General features: G+C 36.7%; 1 protein-coding gene across 2 annotated transcripts in view; it reads left to right on the top strand.

Annotated features, from left to right (window-relative positions):
* SLIT3 (slit guidance ligand 3) overlaps nt 1-18,225 on the top strand; it is a 534,750-nt gene that overhangs the window by 98,239 nt on the left and 418,286 nt on the right. The window lies entirely within an intron of this gene.

The following is an 18,225-nucleotide window of genomic DNA, read 5'->3' as shown; positions in this document are numbered from 1 at the left end:
GTGTGTTTTCTGCTTCCCAGTGGCAAAGCCCATACCGTTGATAGGATCAGAAGGACAGAGGAAAGGATCCGCCACCCCCACACTAATTTCTAGAGACCTTTATTTTATTTCCCAGTTATAGGGTCAACCGGACAGAATTATGAAAACTATCTTATCAGTAAACCTTTATAGGATGCTAACTGAGAAGGTTGTATTTAAATTTGTATACTGGTTCTACATAAACATCAGCTTTGCTGCCAATTAATATTACTTGTTCTTTACCATGTCATTACAGTACTAGCATTACACATTATTGATACTTAAAAAGCTCCTAAGTATGCAGGGACCATTATTTCATATTATCCTTTGACCTCCATGTCTAGGCACATTTGTTGGATACAGCTGTATGCAGTAAACTGTTCCTAGAAAGATTTATCTAAGTTTACTCTCCTCTGTATGAAATTGCATCTTGATGGATAGTACTTACTCATTTATATAGCATTTTTAAGTGCAAAGTACTTTACAATCCTTATCTTGTTTGCCCTTGGAATCACCCCTAAGATGTTGTTAGTCTCATTATGAATATGGAGGCTGAGAGAATGTGATTTGCTTAAGATTACCCACAAGATCATCTTTTTTACTGACATGAAAACCCACGTCCCTCTGCTTTTACTCCAGTTCTTTCATTCAATTAACCTCTATAATCCTCGCTGAACTTATTTGGAACTGTTTCTGGGTACTGCCAAAGAGTAAGTCATGTCACATGTAGCCAGCCCTTGGGATGCATTTTGTACAGTGTTTTTCAAAATCTCTAGTCTGGAAATAGTTGGTGAAGTTCATGCCACAATCCAATTGTAGAGCTGACAAGATAAAGATAATAAAGGCAAGAGATGAAAGCAGAATTTATAAATATATGGAGAAAATTGTAGAATCCACGTTTATTGAGTGAAGTTGTGAGATGGAAAATTCAGTTCAGAGCCAAGAAACAATTTTGTGATAAATCTTAGAATGTGTTATCATATGCAGTTCACACATAGCAAACAGATCTATCAATCTATTTATTTAACTGATTTATATAGATACCCATTCAGCACACGACTCAGGCCCAAGATGTTGTGATGGCTGCAAAAACTCAAAGTTGTGGAAATAGACTGCCTCAGATTAATCCAGGAGTAGACTGTTGCAACTTGTTTCTGGAGCTGGAACATGATTTGGAAGAATGGAGCTCCAGGAATGTATTTCTCTCATCCTTAACTAAAAAAGTATTCAGAGCAGAGCCACCTTGATGTAACCCTTCTCTTTCTTAATTCATTTCTCCAAGAAAGTACCTAAAGTTTTTTAGAAAATCTCTGCTCAAAATTTCAAGCCTGAGACTATACAAACTGCTTTCAACAACAATCATGCAGTTCCTACTTCAAACTTGTAGACAGAAATAGTGTAGGTTGATTATCTGTAAGCAGGGAGGGAAGTTAACATTCTTATCCCAAACATCTCACATGTTGATATTCTCCTGATACTTTTTAGCCATAGCAACTGGTGTTTCCAAAGCTAGACTACAACTTTGGTCCAACAAATCCTCTTACAGACAACTTGTATTCTCTTTTTATTTTTATCTTTAAACTTTAACAACTCTCTGCTTGGACCAGTTTTCTGTGTTCCTAAACCTACCAGTTGCCCTAAGTGAATGCAATTTGACCTATTTCTACCCTGTTTACCCTTTGTCTTTCTTGTCAGACCCATTCAGAACTTAGAAGACCCTGTCCCTATGATTTTGCCTATCAGTCTAAAGGTTGTGATTGGGGTAGTGGTGGTGGTGATGGTGGTGGTGGTATGATCCTACTGACATGCAGTCACATGTCAGTCATTGAATCCAATACCTTCTCTCCCCACTGTGTCATTTTCACAAGCAAGTGTAAAAAAGTTTATTTTTTTCCACTTTGTGGTAAAGCTAAAGTGACTATTTGCTTTATGGTGGAGCTCCAAAACAACTAATAGGGACCAGAGCTTTGTGATTTTGAATTGGCATAGGATAGATTAGAACAATCTGCTTTTATGTATGTATGCATTTTTTTAATAATATATATGGCCACCCATCTCACATGTACATGGTTTTGGGCAGCTAACCATTAAAACAAAATAAGAACAAAGTAATACACAAGCAGTGATTAAAAACATAAATAAAATAAGACAGTATAAAACAGCATCCAAGAATAATCAAACACTGCACAATCAATATCACCAGACAATGGGCTCACCCACACTATCAGGGCCTCAGGCTTCATGGCAAAGCCACATTTTTAATGCCTTGTGAAAGGCTAGCATGCCTTAATGCTTTGCTTCAGATGAGTAAAAATCTATCCCAAATTATTTCTAATAATTTAGAAGGGGAGATGGGTGGCATACAAATCAAATCAATCAATCAATCAATCAATCAATCAATCAATATCTACCCAGGTTTGGTATTTGTCTCCCAAATAATAGCATTACCCTATCCTTTTCCCAAGAAAGAAAAAGAATATAAGCATACTTTCCCCTGAGGAAAGACTGAAGATATTAGAATGTTGCTTGATTTATTCCATCTCTGCTTCTAATTGACTCCATTAAATAGTAAGCCTGTTCATGCTTCAAACTGATTTAGAAGAAGTGATTTGGAACTTAATGTAACTTGCTACATTAAAACGGTCATGTCTTTTTTTCAGGCTTCTATGTAAGCTGCTTTAATGAGCTGATTTACTAAAGCAGCCATGTCTTTAAATATGACTCTTAAGCAATTGCATATTTTTCTCTGAATTAGATTTTTCAGAATTTTGAAAAAAAGACAGGGCTACTTTGATAAGTAGCAAAGAGATGCTACGTTCATGTGAGCTTTGGAAACTTTGTTCAGATCATTTTAGAAATGTGCTAAGCCCTATAAAACAGTAGAAGAGTTTGAAAAGCATATCGATTTATAGAAATGAGCTTTCCTAAGTATTCTCAAATGTATTAGACAATTTACCTTACTTTTTTAAAATCACGGTAATGGGTTTGCAATCAAAACTAAAGCTCTAGTCATATTAAAGTGGGTCTGTTACCCCAAAACAGTTCAATCACAATTTTTAGTCCTTGTTGAGAAACAGAAATAAGGAAAAATGCCCCCCTCTCAAAAGAGGGGACCAAGCAGTCCATTTCATAGGGCAGGAAGACAAAAGGAATGCAAGAGAATTTGAACATTTTTCTGTATATAATGCTTATTCTTGAATCATAGCATTGCCAAAATTCTTTGGTTACAGCTTCCTATGGACGTTGGATTTATTATGAACTTGCCTAAGTGATTGCAATCCAGCCTGTTGGGTGAAATTGGACAGCCCTGCCAAGTGTGCTCCATCCTCATTAGGTTGGTTTGAGGAGTTATGGCTTTGTAGGTTTTATTTAAAAGCTTATTTTTATACATTGAGAAGCTTTGGCCCTACTTGGATCCTGTTCTCTGGTAATCTTGTGTATTGCTGGGGTTGTGTGGCCACAGAATCCTTGACATTTGTGCCTGAACATCAGAAACAGAGCATGGTGACAAAACATGAAATATGCATATGCAGCTGGCTTTGAGCATTCAGGTCTTTTAAGCTAGAAGATGGGTGTTAGATAAAGCAGGCTTTGAGGCAACACTGCATCCAGCATCTATTCATGCGTTTGTATGTAGCAGTGCTACCCTTGGTCATTTTAAAAAGAAGTCAGCACTTGAATACTTCCTAGCAATTTGAGTGATTTTTCGCTCTGATAAAATGTGTCATCTTTGCTCTGCAATGGAATGTGTCATATTTTGGGGCCTCATTCTGATTTTCCCTTTGTGATAACTTTGGAAACAATATCCTTGTATGAACAAAACACTGATTGAAATAGCCAGTAATATCTGGCTATGAAACCCTAGTTTCCATTTCAAAGCTATAAATGAAATGCAACTGGCAAGGCTTTCATGTCATTAATTTCTGTGGTGGTACAAGCCTCATTCAGGCAAAACCTTTGCGTGGAGCTCTTAACATACAAATGGCAGAGAAGACCCCCATCCTAGATCCCCCTGGAAAGGTACATCATGACTGTCTGCATGCAAAGTCAGGCTCCTCATGCAGACGGTCCTGCTTACTGCCACTAATGTCCTAGCACGGCTGACAGGAGGGGCTGCTTACCGTTTCTTACATGTTTTGAGCAATAACAAAGATATTTCCTGAACAGGCCTAGCGAGAAACAGAGAAGAAATGCTTAACATTCGTAGCTCTTTTCAGGTGTTTCTAGGGACTAGGAATGTACAGGGACCTATGATAGAACAGATTAGTGATGATGTATAGAACTGAATGAACATAAGAACATAAGCAGTGCCCTGCTGGATTGGACCCCTGGCCCATCTAGTCCAGCAGTCTGTTCTCACAGTGGCCAGCCAACTGCACAAGGAAGTCTACTAGTCTCCCAGCAGATGGCCTTCAGAGGCAGTCACACTGCTGTCAAGGCTAATAGCTATTGATCCCCATGACTTCCATGAATTGGCCCAACTCTTTTTTGAAGCCAGCCAGGCTGGTAGCTAGCACCACATCTCATGTATGAACTGTTGTCTTTGGAATGCTATGGAATGCACTTAAATTATACCTGTTATCGCTTAAAAGGTAGTATTCTCAGTAGTACCTGTTCACTGTTAGCTGCTATTCATGAAATGTATAGCAATGGAGAGTAGAGAAATTAAACATGTGTAAACTAGGCCCAAGCCTTCTTTGCATCAGTAGAATTATATCAGAAAAATTAGGGTGGGTGAGGGTTCTTATTTTATAGTAAAGGTACATTTAGTTCTCAGCTAATTGTTTTTCACCCTTCTCTCAACATGCAGAGGATATGGTGGTTGTTCCACCGCATATTTTCCTTCCTGAGCCAAATTAGAGCATACACTTGCTCTGCCTGTGACTTAAAGCTTCTGGAAGTTGGCCTCTGACCGATTTTTTTTCTTTTTTTTCTTCTCCTGTAAGTTGGCTAGGCTAACCAAAATCCTCTTATGCTTAGAAACCATGAGAACATTCTTTGAGTTATAAACTTGAATAATTTGTTCCCTATACTGTGTCTAGTCAACAAGCCTGGGAAAGGAAAAAGCCTATTTCTGGATTGTTTGGGCTGTAATTTCTAAAGTTCATCTGCTACTCTGAGCTTTTGCCTGCTTTGATGCAGAACTAGGCATTCCCCTTAAATATAGCATGAGGTTTTGAGTCTTGGCATATAGTAGTATTCACCTAGTGTTAATATCATTGTATTGGTATTGCATTCTATCTCAACCCTATAGAATTGAAGGTTTAAACACTGGTCATTACAAACTCTTACAAGAGATTTTTGGATCTGAGTGTTATTCCTGAGATAATTTAACAAAAGGAGTTAAATAAAAATCACACTTCTCTGACTGAGCAAGTAGGATTTCTTCACAAATCTGCCTAGCATGCAGCTCACTGTCACATTTTCATCCCATCATGCAATGTCCGTTATGATTCTTGTTCAAAATATCAGGCATTTTATGAGAAGTAGAAACAGGCTTGCGAGGATTTCAATAAGAATGCATGGAGTGAAGGAGATCAGGCTGTGATGTATTTCAGTGACCAAAATAATTGAATCTCTCTCACACAGGGAGAAGGAAGGAAACTACTTTCTATTTTTCAAGAAACACTTGTTCCTTTCCTATAATTAATTGATTTGGGACATACTCTTTTAGAGTCTAATGCTTTCAGACTTCATTTACCTCTTAAGTAACATTTTTATCTTTACAAGTTTATTTTAGCAAACCTTTGATATGGAAGCTTTTTTTCAAGTCCTGATTCAACCTTCTTTTGTAGAGGATGTATTTCATCTGCCAGATATTTGGCAGCATGTAGCCTTGGCTGATTTCAGAAAGCTAAGCAGGTCTGGTCAAATTAGAACATGGATGACATGAATGGATGGTAGGCTAGACGGCAAAGATAAAAAAAAAAATTCTGCAAGAAGACTGTTGCAAATCACTTCCATAATGTTGCCAAGAAAATCACATGGGTGTATCCATGAAATCCTCAGGACTTCCGTACAGTATCTACCACATTACCTTCTTGTAGGATACACAATTTATGTTTTATCTGGTTCTTCTTTTACTCCATAAAATGAAGTGGATTGAATAATACCAGCAATGATTTGCTCTTGCTAGTGCTTTCTTGACAGTTTGGATATCATCCAGTGCTGTTGGGAATGGCTTTATGTAAGACAGCGCTTCTGTTTTTTGTTTGTGATGACATTATCAGGTCCATGATAAGTTTGCCATAGTCACTCTTTTTGCTGAAACTGTAGGCAGCATGTGGGAAGGCAACAGATGCTATCATCCTGTCAGATGGGAAAGACTGGGAAGAAAGTTTTCTATGACTTGATAGCACGTGGTGCAGTTAACACATTCTCCAAGCTAAGATTGTGTTCAAAACCAAGAACAAAGGCAAGGGGTTGAGTTCTTTTTCCTACACTGCCCCACCTCTTTGTTCCTCATCTGTGCAGCTTAATCAGCTATTTCCTCCCTTGATCAAACCAAATTGGCACAGTGGAATTTGAGTGAGTTTGCAATTGTGATTTGAAGGGCAATTATAATTTGCCAGGTCAGATATTTTAAAAAAAATAATTTGATGAAATGAAGAAGTAATTGATCAAGACATGCATGTCAAAGAAGAGAAAAGGGAGTGATTAAGATTCTGTCTTATTTCTGATTCTTCAAAATATTATTTGGAGTCTTGAATTCTAACTTTATTGTAAGACTTGTATTTTGTGAGGGCCTGTAAATAAACTACACTACCTGGACAATGTTAAGTCACCTTTTTCATCTAGTGAAAAAAAGCCCCATAAAATTAGATAGGAGACTTGAGAATCCAATGTGACATTGAACAGCTTCTAACATTTACATGCAATCGCTAGTTAAAATGTTGTGTTTTGTATTACTATTTTTATCTGTAAATGAGTTTGTGTGTGTGTATGTGTGTGCCTGCCAAATGTAATTTTTTTATGACTGAATATATGCCTTAAAAATAAAACACACAAAAATATAGTTCCAATGGAGGAATGGGTGGTGAAAATGATGGAACTTGCTGAGATCTCTAAATTGACTTCTTTCATCAGAGAAAAGACAATATCTATTTATTGCTGCCTGGAAACCCCTTATAAACTTTTTGTGTGAAACAGAAAAAAATGAACTTATGATTTATGGTTTTGATGATTAGACAGAATAGACCATAGAAAGAAAAGAGGTACATTGTAACCATAGAGTAAGAGGTAAACTTATAAATGTACTTATAACTGCTATAAAGAAAATTGGAAGCTACTCCTTTGTATCTTTTTTCTTTCTTTTCTATTTTTCCTTTACTTTTCCCCCCTTTCTTGCGCTTTCAGCGTTCTCTTTGATTTCTATATCTTTCTTTTCCTTTACTTACTTTACATTAGTTTGTATTAGTTTGTATTTTCTTTTTAAAGACCATTTATTTATTTATTTATTTATTTATTTATTTATTTATTTATTTATTTATTTATTTCAGTGTATTAGAGAATGAAGATACCAACCTGTGTCCACAAAACAGAAAATCTGTTTTGAGCTCAGTAAGACCAAACTTGAAACATTTTGAGTGTCCCATCCATAAGAAGCTCGTGTGGTATAGTTGTAAGGGTGCTGAGCTAGGATGGGGAGACTCAGGTTCAAGTCCTGCCTCAAGCTATAGAAGCTCACCAGATGACTTTGGCCAGTCATTCTTTCTTACCCTAACAATGTGGTGTCATTATTGTTGGGAAAACATGTGGTTGGTGCTGTGAATGCCACTTTGAGCTCTTTGAAGAGAGGTGGGATGTAAATTTAACTATCTAACTAATAACAAAATAAAACAATAAAGCACAGCACTCAAAGCAGTCAGAACACCCAAAATGACACTGCTTGAAACAGACTAGTTTTGCTTGGCTCTTGGCATATATGGGTTTTGTTCCATACTTGAACCACTGGAAAAGCTTGTTATGAGATCAGAATGTTTTTAGGGCAAAACATCTGGCACATCCCTCCCTGAGTGACTGAATGGAAAGAACACCCATTTCTTTTACGAGCTTATGTGTTGTGTTCATGATAGGGATGATATAATAACAGTACCCAAGGCAACCATATGGTTTCTGTAGGCTGTAGATATAATTTATTGTTAAGTTTACTTTTATTATTACAAAATAATTCATATTATTTTATTATTTGAGATATTCACATGCTACCACAGGCAAAGTGAAAGCTTTTTTTTTTTTTTACTTGGGTTTATAAGTATATGGGGTACCTGAGCTCAGGGGCAACCTGTTAGCCTATAATTATTTTTAGTAGTCTATAATTGAGCATGTTGTAGAATGAAATGGAATCCAGTTTTCGAATGTCTAAGAGGAATTTATGAAGAGCTGTTAACAGTCAAGTTTGTTTTGTGTTCTCAACAAAGACAAGATGGTTTTGTTTTTTTAAAGACAGCTTTAGTTATCTGCCCTTTAATGGATATGCTGTAGAAAAATTAATTTAAAAAAAGAAAAGAAATGAAGAGCAAGTAACACAATCATCCTGTAGAGGATAGCAACAGATTAAATGTAGTTAGAATGTATATTTACATTCCTCTCACCCCCTCCCCATATAATGGATCATTGAGGAGGAGGAGGAGATGCTTAAACGGATATTTACTTCTTTGAATCTTGTATTATTGATCATTGTCGCTGAAGTAGTGAGAACAAAGCGTGTCCCTTTGCAAATGGTAAAATAATGCAAAAGAGGCAGAGCATTTAGTCAGATTCATATTCTCAACAACCCTACCTACCTCATTCTTAAATCTGTCACTAGAGTTGGTCATTCATCTTTTGAAGATCTGGAGTGAATTTTCCTGTGTAGCACAGACAGGCCAATGTTGCTGAAGCTACTGATCTTAGTTTTTTTTTTCTCCTTATATTCTTTCATTTCATTTCATCGTACAGTACAACATTCTGATCTAGCCTTCACCAAACTGGAATAGACTTTGCTGTCTGGAAATGATGGGAATTGAAATCCAAAACATATGGAGACCATCAGATTCTGGCGGGAGAAGAGGGAATACTCTAATCTCTATACCACAATAGTCATTATTGATAAGGCCTAAAGTGATTTAAATGTCAATGGTTTTTGGCTTTACAACATTACACTATTTTGTAAAAGGGAGTAAAATACTGAGGTTTGATGTTTTCCCATTTCATACTGTAAGTTTTATGCTGTGTATTATGCTATATAAGGGATTTTTTTTTCTGACTCTCCAACAATTTAAATAAAAAGTCCACATACATCTCTAGTAAAAGCCTTGTTACCAGAATGATTTCAACACTAGAGGTACCATGTGTTCTGTGTGTGTGTGTGTGTGTGTGTGCATAGTTTGCTGAAAAAAAAAATGTGCAACGTGGATTCTGTTCTCTGCTCTGATGTTAATGTACAGAGAAATCCAACAGTTCCCAAATGCCACCAAACATTGTAGAATAGAGTTGAGCAGTTACACTCCACTGTAGCTAAGCCAAATTTATGGTTGTGGTAGAAAAGTCCAAATTTCTTATTATTTGTTCTTTGCTTTTTATATTATTGTAATGTAACATAGCTTAGAGTTTCTAAGGGTACAATTCCAGTGGAATCAATTCTTGGAAAATGATCATCTGAGAAAGCCAGCCAGCCAGCCATTATAAAAATAATAATGAATGTCCATGATTTGATTGGACCATAATAAAAAAAGCCTACTACACAACAGAGATTATTGTTTAAGTAAATAAGATGCTGAAAACATTGTGTGTGTGTGTGTGTGTGTGTGTATTTGTACTAAATATTGCACCGGGGTTACACAGAGTAAGTCTAGATTTTTAAAGGATAACAGTTTTAGATTCTAAGCCTGCACAGTCATATAGATGTGCTTTGCCAGCATTGTTTAAAATAAAAAAAAAACCCTAATGACTCTAAGGATGGAATTAGAACTTATATTGGCAAATGCCTAATTCCAATTCCTTGTTTGGCAAGATGAAAGAAATACAGGGAAGGCTGGGAGAATGCTGTAATATTCCTCTAGTGTAGTTCTCTTATGAACCAAGGTATGTTCTAGGCATGTTCTAAGTACTGCTTAAAAAGAAGATCTACAAATGGAATGGATCCAATGAGCAAAATCATTCCAGCCTTCCTCTCTCTCTTGCACTCTCTCTCTCAAAGTACTGTTTAACGCAGCTTGGCCAATAGCTTTCAAAATTATTGTTTGTGGGTCTTCATGCTTTGGTCTTTTCAACAAAGATATAATTTCATGGTAGCTGATATATATTACCCATCATAGCTGTCTAAAATATACATGGAGGCAAAGTGTGGCTATTTATCATACATGAGATTTAAGTACTAATCCAGATCAGGAACAAATCCAAAAGTCGATCTGGTTGTCTAGCTTTTCTTCAAGCTGCTGTGGAATTTTGAGGGGTGGGGGGAGGAAGGGGTTCAAACTATTAAATCATTTACTTAAAACTAAAACTATGCATTTTACTTCACTGTAAAAACATTAGAGGTGCCAAAAGAATTAATGACAGTTGGATTAGATAAGTTATTTGACACAAAGTAACATTTATCTATTTCCATAGTGTCTATGAAACAGTCATGCACTTTCTGTGACTTTTTATTTATAATTACATTTAGTTTACCAATCCATGATATTTGTGATCAGGTATTTTTTTGCTAGTTACGTGGCAATTTGTTCAATGCACTGGACCACAAAGAATGGATATGTCATGAATAATATGCTGCCACATTTGTATATAACTTATGTAATCTACACAATAAGATCTATCCGTTTTTTGCCAAGTTAGTCAATAGCTTCTGGTTTTGATTTTTAATGAAGAAAAAAAAAGGATAATCTGCTGTTGGCTTGTGACCTGTTAACTTTTTGATTGCATAAATTGGAAAAGGGGAACTCTGTTATAATTTGTGAAATAGCATTGTAGGACTTAGGCATTCTACTGGATTTAGCAAAGCCTTATTGAATCCTGAATTCTGTTATTACAATGGCCAACCAAATGCCTAGGGATAGTCTATAATAATTCACAAGCAACATTATGTTCATGTTTGCCAGCAACTGGCATTGAAAAGCATATTGCCTCTAGTACTGGAGGTGTAATATTCAGCCATCATGTCTGATAGAGATGAATTGTTTTAATCTTCATGGATTTGATTCTTCTCCTTTTAGTGATGGAAGTTGATTTTATGAGTACATTTCTTCATAGCATATTCTAGCCATAGTCCAGTCATTTGTAGTTGTAACCTATTTCCACTGCATCCCAGTTTGGATGATCAGAAGCATTTTCATTCTTTTTCCTTAAGGCTGATTAACTAGAGATTTTCCAATTTCTGTTTGTTTTTCTCATTCTGTTCTTGTTCATCTGGAGCTCAGGTTTTTTGTCCTATTTGTTCTAAAACTTTATAGTCTCTAAGAGATTTGTCCTACATCACCATCTCATCCATTTACTGACAGCATTCAGTGTCATCTGTTATTTGGCCCAATCAGTATAAAAAAACAGGCTCGAATCTTAAGTCTGTTGATAATACAAAAATGTCTTGGAGGCTTCATACACTGATGGTAGATTTCATGTTAAAAGTTAAACTTTATTAATATAGTAAGTCAAGAAAAAAATCACTAGAGAGCTTTAATGTGACAAATATATAATTATTGGCCATTTTGTACATTAGCTATCTGATATACCAATTGAAATTATAGTGTTGAAGATTGGGAGTATGACTTTCCTACTTCACTGTATCCATTCAAGATCTTTTTGCATTATATTACAACTTTCTCATTTTATATTTCTTGAAGTGCTATAGCATAGCATCTACGCATCAGTTCTGTTACAATTATAATAGATATATTCAGACTTCTTTGTAGTTGTCTTTATTTCTTATAGATTGTCTTCCCTTCCTTTCCTGCAGTTCTTACTACCTACAGTCTATATTCACCACTCCCTGAAAGAGCTGTCTAGACTATTCAAGGGCTTCACCAGATTTTGTAATCTTGGACTTTTGTGAAATTGAAGGAGTGAGGGCTCTGCAGAATTCATTCTCTGAAGCAGAGATGATGTCAAGGCTATGTCATTTGGTTAAGAAGTCCCTGAATATGAGGTTGCTCTTTTGCTTAGGAAACAACCTTAGCCTCATTCATCAAAATCTCTTTATATACACTGAATACTCTGAAGGTTGGAGGTCAGGTCGGGTTGAGGCAATCAAGGCATAAGAGAAGAGGATGGAGAAAGAGAGAATCACAAGACTGAAGCACATTTCCTACTCCTGTTAACCAAGGTTAGAAAAATTAGAATATAATGTACTGTCTTAACTAGCCTGTAAATAGTCCTGCTAGATTCTTATCCTTTTCTGTTAGCTAGATAGAATGGCAAGTTGCTATAATTTTGTTCAGTATATGGGATGATATAAATATTTGATGTTAAAGGCACAAAATTGAATAACGATAGAAATCTAATGATTTGATTCTACTTTCCAACCAAACCATGAAAAGTGAAATGTACCACTTTGAATACAATTTATGAAGTTAGTAGTGCATAAAAACAGCTTTAAGAAGTAATCTAGATTAAATCCGTGGTGACTTGGTAATTCTTTCAATATAGGAGGGTTTTTTTTTTTTTTATCATAATAGAAGGAGAAGCATATACGATTTTACCTGTATTCTGAAAGGTCAGGACAAATATTATCTATTAACACCATTGGAGCAGTAATGAATAAAACCATTATCTTGGCTGTAAAATGACTAACATTCTTTCAGAAAGCCACAAACTAGTCACGAAGACACCAAAACTCATTCTTTGCTCCATTTAGTAGATAAAATCATTGGATTTCCCCAAATCCGGAACCAAACTTGGATTATATCTGAATCAAAGTCAACATAATTAATATAGGCAAAACTACTCCCAAAGATTGGTTAGCCATTTGGAGGGACAGAAATACATTGTCAGTCTGTTTGAAATACTGATGTATTTCCCCCAAACTTTCAAATAAAAACAGCAGTGTGGGATGAGTAAAGGAGGGAGAGGACACTATTCTATGACTTTGAATAATGTGGAATTCTTTATTATAAGATGTGGTGATGGTCACTAAAATGGATGGTTTTAATGTGGATTGGATATATTTATGGAGGACAGGTTTATTAAAGGATATTAATATTACAGACTCAATGTTACCTCTACGATAGGAAGAGGATGCTTTCAAATGTTCTAATAGTGAATGGTTTTATTAGGATCTTTCAGCCCAAGCTCTGGGGCAAAATGTTAAAACAGGCCTGTTTTAGTTGTTCATTGCTCTGTATTCATTCTTTCTCCTTGAAACAAAAGTTCTAGTGGAGGACATTTGATGTTTCCATCCTATGACTGTTTCTGTCCTGTGAACATATCCATGATAAACCATTTTCATACAAATAGCAGAAACAAACAAGTAGGCAAAAATCATCCAGAGTACACAGCAAATTATATGGTATATACAGAAGTTGGTAGAGTTTTATCTACCAACATTCTGTAGTGTTTGTGTTATTTTTTTATATTGCTTTAAAAGTTAATATTCTCTTACTGAATTGATGGGCCCAGTAGTAATTTTACAAAAAACTGCAGTACATTCCATCTTCTTACCATTTGCAGTACATACCATCTTCTCACTATCACCAATTGCAGTACATACCATCTTCTCACCACCTCACCATTTTGTGTCCTGTCCAAAATCTTCTGATTAAATAAGTGATTACCCCTGCTTCTTTGCGGTCTATTTGTGGAATATGAATATTTACAAAACGGACTCAGTTTACATTTATGCTATTCACAAGGATGCCAGGAGGTGGGGCTGGTTGATGTATGTAGTATCAGATGAGTGGCTATTTTATATGTCCTATTCAGGTGTTGGGAAAATGTGAATAACTTTTGAACAGGATTTCTTTCTATTTAGGGATAGATGGGGGATATCTTTAATTGACACACTCTAAAATATAATATAGAACCAGTTTGGTCTAGGGGTTAAAGGCAGTGGATTAGAAGCTGGGAGACTGAGTTCTAGATCTGCTTTAGGAAGGGAACCCAGCTGGGTGACTTTGGCCCAGTGACTCACTCTCTACCCTAGGAAGAAGACGGAGAGGACCAAAAATGGTCCATGTAATCTCTAGGGGTCAAGCCTGACTTGAAGGCACAAAAAATGAAATGAAAGAAATGAATTAACTTGTACTGTACTACAGTTGAGTTCTTATACAAATTCTGTACATACAGGGTATTCATTATTGACAGGATGACAGTTTGAATTTACAGTGTTTCCTATTGTGCTTGTTGGTGGAATGGTAATTAATGAAGAAAAATGTTAAACTTTTATCATTAGAATGATCATTTTAAAACCATTAACTGCTAAATATAATCTAAATAATAAAGCTGTGTTTCTGAATGTGACTGGCTACTCTTTGTTACTACTTCCTAGTAGTAACCTGGTTTGGGGTAATATTTTTTTATTTGGGGAGTCAAAATTCTCACATCTGGAACCAATTTAATGCATGGAATTTAAGGGGTTGCATCTTAATTCTTCTCCACATACTAGGTTATGTACAGGTATTAGCTATATTATACATTTTAATTTGAGCATATGTACATAGTTAATACTTTGGAGATTAGCCAATAATTTCATTTGACATGATATGTGGAACTTTTTTCATGAATGGGAATGAACTAGTATGGTGGAATAAAAGAGATAAGGACACAACGGGCTCCACCCTAAAGGATCAGTAAGAGGTCTGATTTACTAGGTTGTTGTTTCCCCTTCCCACTTTTGCATCTGGGTAAGAAAATAAATTTGTTTCTCTTCAAAGCTATATACTCCCCTAAGACAGATTACCCAGAGTTTTTCAGTGAAAATGATGCAGACCAGATGTACTTGACATGAGTCATATACTCATATGAGTATGAGTCATATACTCATACTCAACCTATAAGAAACCTGATGCTAACGTAGGCTGTATTTCCACGCCCCCGTCTGACAGCCCTATTATGTATAGTACTCTACAAAATTGGGTAGGTAAAACTTGAGGAATGTTTTACCTAAAATAAATGATGGGCAACAACACAGAGATAGGAAGGATAAATAGGGTGGGAAATGTGGCGATGTTTAGTTATAGCAGAAGGTATTCTCTTCTTTTGCCTATTCAACTGAGCCAAATCTATCATACCCTAGACTAGCAGCATCTACCGGGGGGGGGGGGGGGGCACAAGGAGGGGCTGAATGATGGAAGTGGCACAAGTTCCTGTATGTGTTTTGTATGTGTTGTAACATCAGAACTTGTGGTAGAACACTGCTTTCATCATTGTGACAGAAGCAGCAAGATCCTGCAGGCATCCACGCTCTGGGCTTCAGTTTAAACCTAGATAAATGCTCATATGAAGCATCAATGAACCAAGATTGCTTCAAAATACCTAGAAATTGAAGAACAAATTTGACATACCACTTATATGAACCTTCCTTCCTTCCTTCCTTCCTTCCTTCCTTCCTTCCTTCCTTCCTTCCTTCCTTCCTTCCTCCCTCCCTCCCTCCCTCCCTCCCTCCCTCCCTCCCTCCCTCCCTGGATAGAGGGAAAACAATATCAGTATCAATTAAAATGATCTGAGAAATAGAGGCAAATATCAGGCATTTGTAAATGGATCTTTCTTGGATAAAATATTTAAGAAAATAGAGTTGCCAACCAACTCTAGACATTCATGAATGAAGTTTATTTTCCAGATCAGTTTCTTCACAACTTTAGGCTTGCTTTGTGGAAAAGATGCTTTGGTGTTTCTGAAGGTTGAATTTTGCAAACAGAGGACAGTAATACTATACAGTGAGCATGACCATGTTGGATATTTTAAATCTTTCAGCAGTTTTCATCCATGATACCTGTATGGACTTGGTGGATTCTATTTTAGTACTTAGCTGGCCATTTCCAGAAGCTGTTTTTGAAGATTATTGGATTATTATGTGGATCTCATCTTACTGCAATTCCTCAAGCAAATTAAAACTATTTTATTTCAATGTGCCTTTTATTCCAACTGACTGATTGCAGCCATTTATCCTGGGTTCCTTTTATGGTTTTTTGGGGGGTGGGGTCTTTTGATATTGATACTTAGTGTTATGTTTTATTGTAATGGGTTATTTTGTTGATATTGTACGCCACCCAGAATTCTTTGGGTCTGGAGTGAATTATATGTACAATAGGTAGGTAGGTAGGTAGGTAAGTAGATAGCACTACAGAGATATCTATGTTATTGCTATGCAAATGATTTGAACTCTTTTTTCCAACCTAACCTAAATGAGGCTGTGGATATCTTGACTTGGTGCCTGAGCAGAGTAATGCACCGGATGGGAGCTGATTAATTGAAGTTCAGACTAGATAAGATGGATATACTGTTACTGAGTACATCACATGTCCAACTGAGTGATGTCCAGTCTGTTTTGGTTGAAATTTTTCTGGCACTGAAGAATTTTGCTCCCATTGAAGATTCAGTCTGAGAGCTGTGGATCAATCTCTGAAGGCACAGGTGACCTCAGTGGATAACAGCATATTTTACTGAGCACATTTTAACAGAGACGGGCTAGTATCCATGCTCTGGTAACCTCCTAAGTACAAAATGTTGTATTTGAACCTATCTTTGAAAATGTTTTGGAAAGCTACATTTGTTAAAACTGACTGCCAGATTATTAGCTGTGACTGGTTGATATGATTATAATATGGCAGATAACATTGAGGCCCAAGATAGGGGTTTCACAAGAGGCATAATAGTGTCAGAATGATCCATGATGCTGAACAGCCAGCAGTCAAACTGGAGAACATTTCAAACCATATAAAATTTGGGGAGGCTGTTAGAGAAAGAATAGCTGCACAACTTTTCCCAGTTATAGGAATTAACTTTCTGACTTAATAGAGATTTACATATGCTACAGTGATTGACCTTCAGAAGTAGTGGAGAAGACTGCCCTTAAAGGACAAGAAAATTCAGAATAAATCACAGATTGAGGTGAACAGTTGAAGTTTGTTCCATAGAATGCTTGCTTTGCTGTTACCCAGGCACACTGTCAATTGTGTAGAGAAATAGTGGATTTTGCTTCACTGGAAGTGTTCAAGTAAGCTGACTAGTAGGTTGGTCTAGACCAGTGTTGTCCAAACTTGGCCACTTTAAGATGAGTGGACTTCAACTCCCAGAATTCCCCAGCCAGCCATGCTGGCTGGGGAATTCTGGGAGTTGAAGTCCATTCATCTTAAAGTGGCCAAGTTTGGACAACACTGGTCTAGATGGTCAAAATGCCCCCCTTCTGATTCTTTGATTCTATGATTACCTCAGAAAAGCCTTTGGTATTTCTTTCCATCATCTATAAGAGCACGTAGGGCAAAGGGCTTAATGCAGCAAAGCTGCCTGCAGAACTTCAGCAGCCCATGGCCACCAGTTTTACAATCCCATGATATAAGAAGGGAGCACACTTCAGATATTCTGTCTCCTCCCTCAACCATAGGAATCCTGCGCTCAAAAATACAAAGTATAACTACCATAATGAAAAGTAGGGCCAGAGAGCAAGACAGAGCCAGGGATGAAAATGTCCAGTTCAAAGATTCCTCCCTCTTGCAAAGGTGAATTATGAGAGGAGCTACCGTATTTTTCCAACAATAAGACGCCCCCATGTACAAGATGACCCCCACTTTTCCAACCCAAAATTAAGAAATCAATATTTTAGAGATAGTGTAGAACACATTTTTATTTAGTAATTAGTTAACATTTACCTGATACACTTGGTGGGAGGAGGTCTAAACCGTCTCTCTGCAGCTCTATTTCCAGGCTCTTTTGCATAACTGATTACATTCAAGCACAAGTGAAACTGCCGATAGCTTGTCTCTGCAAACAGCCTTCCTCTAATTGGTTTGTTCAGCATCAGCTGACGTCAGTTACATCAGGCTCGTGATTGGAGGAAGTCTGTTTGGGAGACAAGCTATTTCACTCGTGATTGGAGGCTAGCAATAGGAGGAAGCCTCTCTGCAGAAACAAAGTATGGGCAGTTTTGCAACCACGAGATTCTCGGCTGACTTCCTTGAATAAGATGCCCTTCAATTTTTAGGGTAAGGATTTTAGAAAAAAGTATCGTCTTATAGTCGGAAAAATACGGTAATCATCTTTCAGCAATTGGCCCTTCATGCTGTGTGGCTCTAGACAAAT

This window comes from Python bivittatus, unplaced genomic scaffold (genome assembly GCF_059951505.1).
Source record: "Python bivittatus isolate LINGU-HERP-01145 unplaced genomic scaffold, Pbiv_v1 ctg000080_np1212, whole genome shotgun sequence".
NCBI lineage: Eukaryota > Metazoa > Chordata > Lepidosauria > Squamata > Pythonidae > Python > Python bivittatus.
The sequence above is the reverse complement of the archived record's forward strand: the minus strand, read 5'-3'. Positions and strand labels throughout refer to the sequence as shown.